Here is a 12,961-nt window from a genome sequence, read left to right as displayed (position 1 = left end):
TGTTTGTTTATTCTTTAATTCTTCTAGGCCTTTGTTAAACATTTCTTGCATCTTTCCGATCTTTGCCTCCATTCTTTTTCTGAGCTCCTAGATCATCTTCACTTCATTATTCTGAATTCTTTTTCTGGAAGGTTCCCTATCTCCACTTCATTAATTTTTTTTCTGGGGTTTTATCTTGTTCCTTCATCTGGTACATAGCCCTCTGCCTTTCATCTTGTCTATCTTTCTGTGAATGTGGTTTTTGTTCCACAGGCTGCAGGATTGTAGTTCTTGCTTCTGCTGTCTGCCCTCTGGTGGATGAGGCTATCTAAGAGGCTTGTGCAAGTTTCATGATGGGAGGGACTGGTGGTGGATAGAGCTGGCTATTGCTCTGGTGGACAGAGCTCAGTAAAACTTTAATCCACTTGACTGCTGATGGGTGAGTCTGTGTTCCCTCCCTGTTGGTTGTTTGGCCTGAGGCAACCCAACACTGGAGCCTACCTGGGCTCTTTGGTGGGGCTAATGGCAGACTCTGGGAGGGCTCACGCCTAGGAGCACTTCCCAGAACCTCTGCTGCCAGTGTCCTTGTCCTCACAGTGAGCCACAGCCACCCCCTGCCTCTGCAGGAGACCCTCCAACAATAGCAGGTTGGTCTGGTTCAGTCTCCCCTGGGGTCACTGCTCCTTCCCCTGGGTACCGATGCACACACTACTTTGTGTGTGCCCTCCAAGAGTGGAGTTTCTGTTTCCCCCAGTCCTGTCAAAGTCCTGCAATCAAATCCCGCTAGCCTTCAAGTCTGATTCTCTCGGAATTCCTCCTCCCGTTGCTGGACCCCCAGGTTCAGAAGCCTGACATGGGGCTCAGAACCTTCACTCCAGTGGGTGGACTTCTGTGGTATCAGTGTTCTCCAGTCTGTGAGTCACCCACCCAGCATTTATGGGATTTGGTTTTACTGTGATTGTGCCCCTCCTACCATCTCATTTTGGCTTCTCCTTTGTCTTTGGATGTGGGGTATCTTTTTTGGTGAGTTCCAGTGTCTTCCTGTCAATGATTGTCCAGCAGCTAGTTGTTATTCTGGTGTTCTCGCAAGAGGGAGTGAGAACACGTCCTTCTCCACCATCTTGGTTCAGGGCCAAAATGTATATTTATTTGTAACTCTTCTCTCTTCTGAGTTAAAAGTCAATTGCATGGAGCAATATTGATAAAACTGTGTTGATGGGCTTATAATGTATAAAACAGTAATTTATGAAAATAATAGTACTAAGAAGAGATAACAACAGAGCTATATTGGAACTAAGTATTTGTATACAACTGAAAGTAAATTGCTATTAATCCAAACCAGGTTATTTTAAATTAAGATGCTAATTATAAACCCCAGGGCAACCACTAAGAAAATAACTCCAAAAAATATAAGAGAAATAAGGAATTAAAATGGTACACTACAGGGGGAGGGATAAATTGGAAGATTGGGATTGACATATACACACTACTATACATAAAATAGATAACTAATAAAGACCTACTGTATAGCACAGGGAACTCTACTCAGTACCCTGTAATGGCCTATACAGGAAAACAATCTAAAAAAGAGTGGATATATGTATTTGTATAACAGATTCACTTTGCTGTACACCTAAAACTAACAAACACAACAGTGTAAATCAACTATACTCCAATAAAAAAATTTTTAATGTTACACTAGAAAAGATCTAGTTAACAGAAAAGAAGGAGTAATGGAGTAATAGAGGAATAAAAAAGATATGACATATAGAAATTAAATTCCAAATTGGCACACATAAATCCTACCTTCTGAGCAATTACATTAAATGTAAATGGATTTTTAAAACCCCAAATAGCCAAAGCAATCCTGAGAAAGAAGAACAAAGCAGAAGGCATCATACTTCCTAATTTCTAGCTGTATAATAAGGCTATAGTAATAAACAGACACATAGACCAATGGAACAGAATCAAGAGCCCAGAAATAAACCCACAAACAGTGCACAAAGTTTCCAATTTCTTTACTTCCTTAGTAACACTTGTCTTTTTTTTTTCTGTTTTTTAATAGTAGCCATTCTGATAGATGTGAGGTGATATCTCATTGTGGTTTTGATTTGCATTTCCCTAATAATTAATGATGTTGAATGTCTTTTGGATTATGCTATTTATTTATTTACTTACATAAAGAATCCACAAAAAATTTATTGGAAGTCATGAAGATGTTTAGCAAGATTGCATGATACAAAATCAATATACAAAAATCAATCATATTTCTATACACTAGCAATGAAGAATTTTTAATGAAATTAAGAAAGCAGTTTCACTTATAAAAGCTTGGAAAATAATAAAATAGGGATAAATTTAACAAACTAAGTGTAAGACTTGTATAGTGAAAACTATAAAATATTGTTGAAAGAAATTAAAGAAGATCTAAATGAATGGTAAGACATCCATATTCATGGATTGGAAGACAATACAATGTTAATATGGCAATATTCCACCAATTAATTTATAGTTTCAATGCAATCTGTATTAAAATCCCACTTGGATTTTTTTTTTTTAGAAATTGCAAATTGGTTCTCAAATTTATATGGAAATGCAAAGAATCCAGAATAGCCTAAACACCTTGAAAAAGTAGAACCAAGGTAAAGGCCTCACGCTTCCCAATTTTAAAACTTATACAAAGCTTCAGTAATCAAGATAGTATGGTACTGGAATAAAGATAGACAAATAGATCAACAGAATAGAATAGAGATTCCAGAAATAAATCCTTACTTTTACCATCAAATTTCTTTTACAAGAATGCCAAGACAATTCAATAGTGGTAGGGCTACTAAGTGCAAAAGAATGAAGTTGGACTCCTTCCTCCTACGATACACAAAAAATAGCTCAAAATGTATCATAGACTTAAATGTAAGAGGTAAAATTGTAAGTCCTTATAAGAAAACATCACATCTTCATGACCTTGGGTTAAGCAATGGTTTTTCAGATGTGACACCTAAATCACAGTGACAAAAAAATAAATTGGACTTTACCAAAATAAAAATTCCTTAGAGAGTTTCAGCAATAGAGTTGAACCAGCAGTGAACTTGAAGATAGATGGATAGAGAGTATGCAATCTAAAGAACACAGAAAAAATGGAATGAAGAAAAACAAACCGAGCCACAGAGAAATGTAGGACACCTTCAAGCACACTAACATACGTACAATGGGAGTCCTAGAAGGACAGGAAAAGAGAAGGGAGCATTAAAAAGTTTTGAAGAAATAATGGATGAAAGCTTTCCAAATTTGCTGAAAACATTAAGCTACATATCCAAGAAGCTCAGTGATCTATAAGTAAGATAAATGAAGAGATACAGACCCAGACACATTACAGTAAAATGCTGAAGTCAAAGACAAAGAGGAATCTTGAAAGCAGCAAGAGAGAAATCACTCATCCATACAAGGGAACCCCAATAAGATTAACAGCTGACTTCCCACGGAAATAATGGAGGCCAGAAGCAGTGGGATGACCTGACCTAGTCAAGGACTAAAAGAACCTAGAATCTTATGTCCAGTAAAACTCTCTTTCAAAAATGAAGGATAAACAAAATTACATAATGGTGATGGTTGCACAATTCTGTGGATATACCAAAAATCATTGAAGTTTATACTTTTAAAAGAGTGAATTTCATGGTATGTGAATTACATCTCAACAGAACTAGTTTTTTGGGTTTTTTTTTAATCCAATGAGTTTACTTTTCACTTAGGCTTCTAATCAGCACCACTGTCTACCCTGCAGTGTCTGAGTCGGGTGATTGCAAGAGCAAACCTCCATGCCAAGGCTGGCCAACTTGACCCTGAATTCCAGGGATACAGCCTTGTACCTGAGAGTCATCACAGCCAAAATGCTGGAGGCCCATCTGAGGTGCCGTTTCAAAAGGAGACTCTTCAAACCTGTTGTGTAGTCAGGGTTTGTTCGGCAACATGAAGCCAAACAATGGAAAGCCACCATCTGTGTTTCTCTTCTTTCTGCATGTGTGTGTGTGTGTCTGCACAGAATGCGTGTGTGCATTAGAAACAGAGAAATAGAAAGAATGCTATGCTGTAATTGCAGCCAGCATTGGGTTTTGGTGCCTCCTGTGTGCCACCGTTGTCCCAGGCACTTTACATATACACAATATCTTACTCAATCTTCGTAGCAGTCCAGAGAGGCAGGGATTGTTACTCCCCACGTTTCCCAGAAGCAGACTTTGCGTCAGAGAGAACAGGCACTTGCTCAAGGTCTAGAGCTCATCAGCTGGAGAGCCAGGTTCTAAGGCCTCAACACTCCCTGGCAGTATCGGCCTGATTAAATCCAGGGCCTGAGGCCTGACCTAAGTGCCTGGCTCGCTGACTCAGTATTGGCTCTGGATTTGCCAACCTCCAAGCCTCATTTCATCTACCTGCAAACTCAGTTGAAAAGCCTTGGCCTACTCTGCTCCACTGGGGAAACCCCAGAGAAACATGGCTGAAGGTCATTTCCTCATGGGTGAGTGGGTTTCCAAGGGTCAAGAGCCAGTAACCCAAGCTGGCTGAGTGGGAAGAGGCAGAGGGCTGGATCTGAGCCAGGGCCTGTTGGGAAGAGCAGGGAGCAGGCAGAGTGGAGTCAGGAGTCCAGGCAGAGCCCAGAGGGGCAGGTGTGGGCTGTGAGCAGGGACAATGACCCCAGCAGCCTCAGGCACTAAGGCCAGCCCCCAGCTGCAAGAGTGCGGGCCGCACACTAGCCAGGCTGTGGGAATTCTTCCCAGTTTGCTTTGCCAGGAATATAGCCTTTGGGAAACACTCAGGAAATGATCATCCCCAGAAGGACTAAGAGCTCTAGGTAGGCATTGTAGGCCCCAGACCCTCCACCCACTTCTGCTTACCTGTCAACTAGCAGCTCATGCACCCTCCGAACCTTGAGGTGTGAGAGGATTGGCTCCCAGTTTGGGAAATGCTGTCCCTGTCGGGCCACATCAGTTCAGTTAAAGAAGATCCAGAATCATCGAACCCCCTACTCCCTCAGACCCATTTTATTTATTTTCCAGGTCATCTGGCTCTTATTTAATTGCTCGCACATTCCTGAGAGCAGAGGCAGCAGATCCAGCCAGTGCCTGGAACACATGCTTGAAAGCTATGTGCAGGATGGGGCGGGCCATGGCCAGACCACCACGTGGCCTCCTGGAGGCCCTGAAGCCAGCCTTACTTTCTAAGCAGGGAACCCCTGGACAACCTGAGCCAAGCCCTCCATCCCATGCATCACTCTTGGCTGGCCAACGAGTCCATTTCCAGAGGCTTCCGGCAGCCACAGCACAAACCCTGTACAGTCGGCCCTCTGTACTTGCAGGTCCCACATCCATGGATTCAAACAACCACTATAAGAATTTTGTTTTAATTTCCAGAAGGTTCCGAAAAGCAAAACTTGAATTTGCTGCGCACCAGCAACTATTTACATAGTATTTACATTGTGTGAGGTATTATAAGTAATCTAGAAATGATTTAAAATATACAGGGTATTGTATAGGTTATATGCAAATATAACCATTTTATACAAGGGATTTGAGCATCCTTGGATTTGGGTATCCTGGGGAGTCATGGAACCGATTTCCCAGAAACCAAGGGCTCAGCACTCCTGCCCTTCTCCCCTCTCGTCCATTCAGTGTGAATTTAAGAAGTGCTTGTGCCTTCCAGGCCCTGTTCTAGGCCTCGGGGAAACAGCAGGAAGCCAGGCACAAAGGGCCCCAGCTCTCAGGGAACTGCCTTGCTGGTGGGGCTGACAGACAATAAACAAAACACAAATAAGTGGATTTCAGGAGTAAAGACTGATATGTGCTTGGAAGGAAATAGCAGCCAGCTGTGATGGAAACAAGTGCGGGAGAAGGGTGAGGAGGTGTCTTCAGTTTCACGGTCACGAAGGCAGTCACAAAGGGGGGTGTAAATGTCCTGGGGCAGAAGAGGGCTGGCCCCTTGGGGAACTGAGAGAGACAAGTGGGACCCAGTGCTTAGCCAAGGCTGATGGAGCAAGGAGCAGGGCCACATGGGAGCGCTGTGCCTCCTGAGAGTCTGGATGTTATTCCATTTAAATGGGAAGCCCTGGGAAGGAGTGGGCATCTTTAAAAGGCCCCTCTGGTTGGTGGGGTTGAGGTGCCAAGAAGAAGGAGGCTGTAATGATGGTGCCAATGCTAAGTGATGGTGACTGGTGATATGGTGCCAGCAGGGCTCAAGAGAGGTGGTGGCATGGTGTGTTTTAGAATCTCTTAGATGGGCTAGATGTGTCCTGTCCCACCGGTGATGGGATCAATCTCTGGAATGCTGCCATTCGCACTCTGGCCACCCCTCTGGGGACCAGAGGAAGGTGGAAGGTTTGGGGTCCCACAGCGCTGCTTCCATCCTGAACTGCTCCCCACTAGCTAGGTGACCTCAGACATGCCACGCACCCTCCCGGGGACCTCAAGGGACACTCGGTGAATGTCAGAGCTCTTTCTGCCAAAATAGTTTGCACTTTGTTAGGCTTAAAGTCAAGCTGCCTGGGTCGTGCCTGGGTTCAGCAGGACGTGACCCTGAGCATGGTAACCTTTCTGAGCCTCAGTTTCCTCATCTGTAAAATGCGCTGGTGAGGTTGCAGCAGGGGTTAAATGAGATGGTTAGGGAAAGCTGATGGTGGAGTTCCCAGTGCATGATGAGCCCTAAGTGAGTGATGGTTACTCTTGTAGCTCCTCCTTCATCTCCTGAGCTGCACCTCACACCAGGCCTCGGGCTCCACTCTCAGGATCCCAGGTCCTCAGAATGATAATCGCAGTCTGAGCTTTCTTGGAGAGAGCTTGGAAGTGAGTGTGAGGAAAGGCAGCAAAAGCTGAAGGACCAGACAAAAACACAGAGCTTACTCCAGCTGTTTTCAAGTTGAAGTTTATTGCCTTGTCTGACTTGGTAGCTATACACGTGTATCCAATGGCATCCAAGAGTCCATGGTGAAAAGTCAGTCTCCCCTGCCACTCCTGTCCTCCCACCATCCTGTTCCCCTACTCGGAAGTAACTTGATGACCACATTCTTCTCCCCACACCCAGAGATGTTCCATGTTTATACAAACAAAAGCCTACCGATTTTTTTTAGCACAAATGGCTGCCAATTAAAAGACATGCCTTTTTAAAAATATAACAATATGCCTGGGAGATTATTCCATGTCAGAAATACAGAACTACTTTAATCTTTTTCACAGCTGCATAGTATCCCATTTAGATAAGCCTCCCGTCCTTTCTTTTAAGCAATTCCACTTGTACTGTTTCTAATGTCTTTATCATCTCAATTAGTTCTGCAATGAGTATTCTTATACACCTGTCATCTTATATATTTGTTAATATATCTATGGAATACATTTCTAGGAGGATCATTGTAGTAATTGGCACAAAAATTTCAAATCTTAATTAGTATTGCCAAATCACTCTCTGTAGAGAATGTACCAATTTTTCCTTTCAACCAATGTGTGAGGTGACTGTCCTCATTTCCCTTGACATAAATCATCAGATTTTTTTCACTCTTTCTAATCTGATACGATTATAGTTTTAATTTTCATTTCTTTTATTGTGAATGAAGATTTCCTTTTGTTTTGCATCCTAAAGGGCTGTATTTTCTGTGTACTCTTTATTCATATCTTTTGACCATTTTTCTATTTGATTGTTGATGTTTTTAGAGTTGATTTGTAGGAGCACTTTTATATCAAGGTATCTAGCCTTTGTGACATGAGTTAGAAATATGTTTCCACTCTGGCTTTTGACTTTGTTGACAGTGCTTTCTGCCTTGCAGACATTTTTGTTTTTGTATGGTTGGATCAGACTTTATGTCATAGTTTCTAGATTATGAACTGTACTTGGGAAAGTTTGCCCCTCTCCATGGTTAGAAAGGAATTTTCCCACATTTTCCTCTAGGATTTTTATGATTTTTTTGAAGCATGTAAATCTTTGATCCTCTTGGAATTTATCCTGGTTCATGAGGAGGTATGAATCTAACTTGACTTTGTCCTGATAACCACCGGCCTGCCCACCACCCTCTATTAATAACAGCTCTCATCCCAGCAGTTCGAGGGGCTCAGGTATAAGGGCAAGGGCAGATCACAGCGTAGACGGGGCTTTGGATTTGAGCCTCTGTCTTAAGAACAATGGGAAAGTGAGGAGTGGCGGGACGGGAGTGCCATGATCAGATTTGCATCTAGCCTCTGAATGGAGAGTGGAGAGCATTGGGTCAGCATATTTGAAGCCATCTCTGATCCCAGGCACATCCCTTTCACTGCTAGTGGGTTTCAGCTCCTGGGACTCCAGCCCTCTCTCCAACACCACTTCTGGGTGAACTCCTAGGGATCTTGATATCCGCATAGAAGCCCGTCACACCCTCGGCCTCTCACACCTCACTTGTGACTGACGGCCTCAGTTCCTACTTCACTGGCACAGTTGGAGCAGTTGGAAGAAAACTTCCACAAACTCCACCTGCACGGCCACACACCTGCATGCGCCACCTCCCTGCTTATTGCCACAGACGGACTATCCAGGCTCCTGAGCACAGCCAATGCCACCTCTTATGCCAGGGCCAGTCCTTCTCGCCTCCTCAAGGACATCACTCCAGGAATCCCCCTTTCTCCAACATATCGGGTCTTCCGCTTCCTGCTGATGACTCCCATTGTGCAAACATGCTGCTGTGCCTCTCATCCTGAAGAAATCCCTTCTCTGGACTCCACGCCACCAAAGCAACTACTCCATCTTTGCTCCCCTTTGCAGCAGAACTCCTAGAAAGCTCTCACTGTCCACATTCCTCCCCTCCCCTTCCCATCAGATGTCCACTCCTATCACCCTTCCTGTCTGTGGCCTCTGCATTGCTAGGTCCAGCCATCAGGTCTCAGTCCTCACCTCACGTGACCGTCAGCACTGATCAGCATGGGGATTATGCCATCCCCCTTGATGCACGCCCTCCACTCAGCTTCCAGGACTTCCTTCTCTTTCCCACCCCCTTCTAACTGTTGGAGTGCCCCCGAGGGCCATGGGTGCACAGCTGAGCACCTGATCCTTCCAGCCGAACCTGCCAACCTACAGTCTCCCCACCTCTGTTGATAGCAACAACATCCTTTCAGTCGCTCAAGCCAAAATCTTCCTTGACTCGTGTCTCTTAGACTCCACAGTCTAGAGAAATCCTCTCGGCTCTACCTGCAGAATCAATCCAGAACTCAGCCACCTCCACCCCCTACACCGCTTCCACTGGCTGCGAGCCACCATCACCTCTCCCCTACATCACTGCAATAAGCTGCCCCGCATGGTATGACCCTTTTAAAACATAAACCAGGTCATATTATCTCTGCTCAAAACCCTGCAAGGGCTCCCACCTCAGAAAGAAGATAAAGTCCTACAAATCACCTACAAGGCCCCCCCCAATCTGCCTCCCAGCACTAATAGCGCCCCTTACCCTGCTCTGCTGCCTGTCTCTTTCCACGACACTATCGCCTTCCAGGTGATGTACTGTTTATTATGCTTATTGTATCTCAGCTGTCCTCTCACTAGAAGGGGACAGGGATGCTTGTCACTTTCACTGCTGTATCCCACTTTCCTAGAACAGCATTTAGAACAGTAGGCACTCAGTGAATGTCTGTGGGATGAGTGAAGAGGGTGATGAGTGAAGAAGCTATTGCAACAGTCAGGAGATGCTGGTAACATGGATGAGGTCGTGGTATTGGGGAGAGACCCAAGGGGGGGATGGGCTCCAGAGCAACAAACAGTGGACGTGCCAATAGAGCGTGTGGAGAGGGACTCCTCATTTTCCCGTTCACTAGCTGGTCAGGAGGGGATGCCATCCACAGAGACCAGGAGCTGGAGAGGAGCACATTTGTGGGCAGAGGATTGTGAGTGTGACTGTGCATCCTTGTTTGAGGAATCATGGGATTATTCAAGGGGAAATCAAGCAGGCAGCTCAAAAAGGGAGCCTGGGCCTCAAGGCATGGTCAGGACTGGAGATTTGGGACACTTCCACCTAGTGTAGCCATGAGCATGGAAGAGCTCCTTGGAGAAGATGGAGAGAGGAGACTGATGAGCAGGGAACTGAAAAGAAGAAAGCTTAGACTTGATCCCTGAGGAGCCTTGGTATGTGAGGCTGGGAGAGGAGACTGAGTCAGCTGAATAGCTAGGGAAGTGGGAGGACATGTCATCTTGGAAGCCGAAGGAGGAGAGCACTTCTAGAAGGAGGTAGAAGATGAGTCCAAGGAGGAGAAGAAATCCTGTTGGGCTTATTGATTGGAGGAGGTCGTTGGAGACATGGTGAGTGCCATCTTGGTGGAGGGATAGGAATGGAATCCAAACCGGAGGGTCATGAGGTCAGTGGAAGGTGACTGAGGGGAGACCCCCTCTTTCCAGCAGTGCAGCTGTGAGAGAGAGAAGAGCTGGGGCAGGAACAGAGGAGGGCGTGGAACAAAGGATGGTTTTCTCATGTTCAGAGCTGTGGGGAAGGATCTGCTTGAAAGGCACGCTTGACCAGGGGAGCTTGGGGGCCGCAGGGTCCCAAAAAGGAGGAGGCGGGTCAGCTCCTCTGAGTTGTCAATGAAAATAATCAATAAACAATCTATAAAAGGAATAGAAAAGAGTTTTACTTGAGCCAAACTGAGGACTATAGCCCAGAAGCCAGCCTCCCAGATAACTCTGAGAGACTGCTCCAGAGAAGCATGGTTTTCAGCACAGCTTTATGTCTTGTCAGAACAAAGAACCACAAACAAGTCAGGGATACATTCCTTCAAGGTTTCAAAAAAACAGATCAGCAAGGACACAGTGAGTCAGTATGGCTTTGGCACCTGGGAAGGGAATCTTATCATCAAAGGAGTACCAGCATTGGCGTCCCAGGAAGGGAGGCATTTAAATCTTTATTTTTAACATGGTCATTCTTTACTTCTGGTCAATGTGCCCTTTTCTTTAATAACTAAAGCAGGTGTACAGTGTATGTTTGATAGGCCACAAACAGGATGTTTTAGTTCGCAGAAAACCCAAGTTAACTCATGTATAAGCCAGAATGACTTCCCCGTACCTCAATATGTGAACATTTCTTCTATCAGAGTTAACCTGAGGGGCACGGAGCAGAGGCCAGGCACAGGTGCAGGTACAGGCAGGTGTGGGCGTGTGGCATCAGAAAGGCAATGGCAAGTCCGTCTGGTGGCTTTTCTCTTTTTTGTAAAACAGAGAGCAGGCTGAAAGAGAGATGCCAGCTGTACGGATGTCCACATGGCCAACAACCTGCCCGGCCCCTAGTCTAGGCTTAGGGAACACACAGTCCACTCCCCTGCCACGTTATGTTCTCAGGCATTAGCACCATCATGCATTAGTTGCTCAAGCGAAAAATCATTGTCTCATCTCTCTCCTTCCTCTATGCCCGATACACCTCTCCACTCATCCTCCACCATTAAATCCATGAGCAAGTCCTGTCTGTCCTCACTGATAAGTACCATCCGACTCACTTCTCTTCATCTCCACAGCCAACTCCCAAGTCCAGGCCACTGTCACCTACAGGGGGACAACTGCAGCCCATCCTCATGCCCACCCTTTCCCCTCAAATCACTCCTCTGTGCAGAACTCTTCAGTGGCCGCCACTGTCCTTCAAATCACACTCCACTGGACAATGACGTGGAAACGAGATGCTGGGGTCTGGTTGACTTGCCTTCTCCCCAGGCCCTCCCCTGCTGCAGCCCGCTCAGTTTCACCTGGACCCTAGATGCCCAGTGACCTTGGCATGTTTGGAGCTTTTCCCTCCTAGCCACGCTCTTCCCTCCCTGTTCCTCTCCCCGATAACTATTCCTCACCCTCTGGACTCAGCCTAGCCTCCCGACCTGAGTCAGCCCAGTCTGGCTCCAGCCCCTCATTACGTGCTGGGAGCTTCCTGTGCTTCCTCCTTGTGTCGTTGTTTTCTTGAGTATTGATCCATCCAAGGAAAATTCTGTGAGTCAGAGATCTTGCCTCTTTCACCACTGGTCCCATTAACCTGCACCCAGCGGCCCATCCGTAAATATGTGTGGGCTGGCTGACTGCCGAGGGCCGCCTCCCTGTGCCGGCCTCACTCTCCAGACTGAGGTCTGGGGTCTGCCAGGAGAGAGCAGAGGAGTCACTTGTCTGGCAGCAACATGGCTTTAGTGGAAAATGTGTAGGATCTGAGAGTCGGGAGACTTCCTTCGGGGATAAATTCCACCCCTAACCAACTGTGTGGCCTTGGACAAGTCATTTCTTTCTCTCTGAGCCTCTGTGTGGTCATCTGTCACATGGGTATGTTCATCGTACCTCAAAGATTGTTGAGAAGGTCAAATGCTGTCATAGATGTGCAATATGGTTTGCACACTGTAAGGTGAGGAACACCTGACTGTTCTGCATGGGGCAAGTCTCAGCTTGCTGCACCAGCCTTCCCTGCAGCAGCCCCCTGTGCTTCCAGACTCGCCCCCTTCAAAGCCCCCACGCGCAGCCAGGCTCGGCACCGCTAACCCCTACATTGTGGGAGCTGGGCTATGGGCCCCCCACCCCCCTACATGTCAGCTCAGCCTCACACTCACACATCCAGTGCACCTAGGAGTATCTCACCTCCGCCCAGAATGTTTTCTTTCTCAAGTCTCTCCCTTTCCATAGAAATGAACCAACCCCTAGTGAGTTCCAAAATGTGTTCTTCAGGCAGGAACAGGTCTGATTCCTACCCTGCCTGCCAAAACCCAACACGGGTGGGCCCCAAGCAAGAAGCAGCAGCAGCCTCATGTAATGCATGCAGGAACCAAAACTTGCTGGATTGTCTTTACCAGGCACATGCCCACCCAGCCCCTCCAAGGACAGAGGCACTCCCTCTGCCATGCCACTTGGCTTTGGGGCCAATGACAGCATCAAAGCCTTGCGAGGAGGGGTGGCCAGGAGCTGTGTGAGAGAGGGGGGCCGGCCTGGGCGAAGGGACCCTCTCTCTCCCTTTGATGCTGACTGTGGCTTCTCTGCTTGTGTT

At 46.4% G+C, this 12,961-nt stretch overlaps 1 protein-coding gene across 1 annotated transcript in view; it reads left to right on the top strand.

Annotated features, from left to right (window-relative positions):
• Positions 1-12,961, top strand: part of COL23A1 (collagen type XXIII alpha 1 chain) — a 366,383-nt gene that overhangs the window by 306,343 nt on the left and 47,079 nt on the right. The gene's annotated exons all lie outside the window — the stretch shown is intronic.

This window comes from Balaenoptera musculus, chromosome 3 (assembly GCF_009873245.2).
Source record: "Balaenoptera musculus isolate JJ_BM4_2016_0621 chromosome 3, mBalMus1.pri.v3, whole genome shotgun sequence".
NCBI classification, from domain to species: domain Eukaryota; kingdom Metazoa; phylum Chordata; class Mammalia; order Artiodactyla; family Balaenopteridae; genus Balaenoptera; species Balaenoptera musculus.
This window is presented reverse-complemented; position numbering and strand designations above follow the sequence as displayed.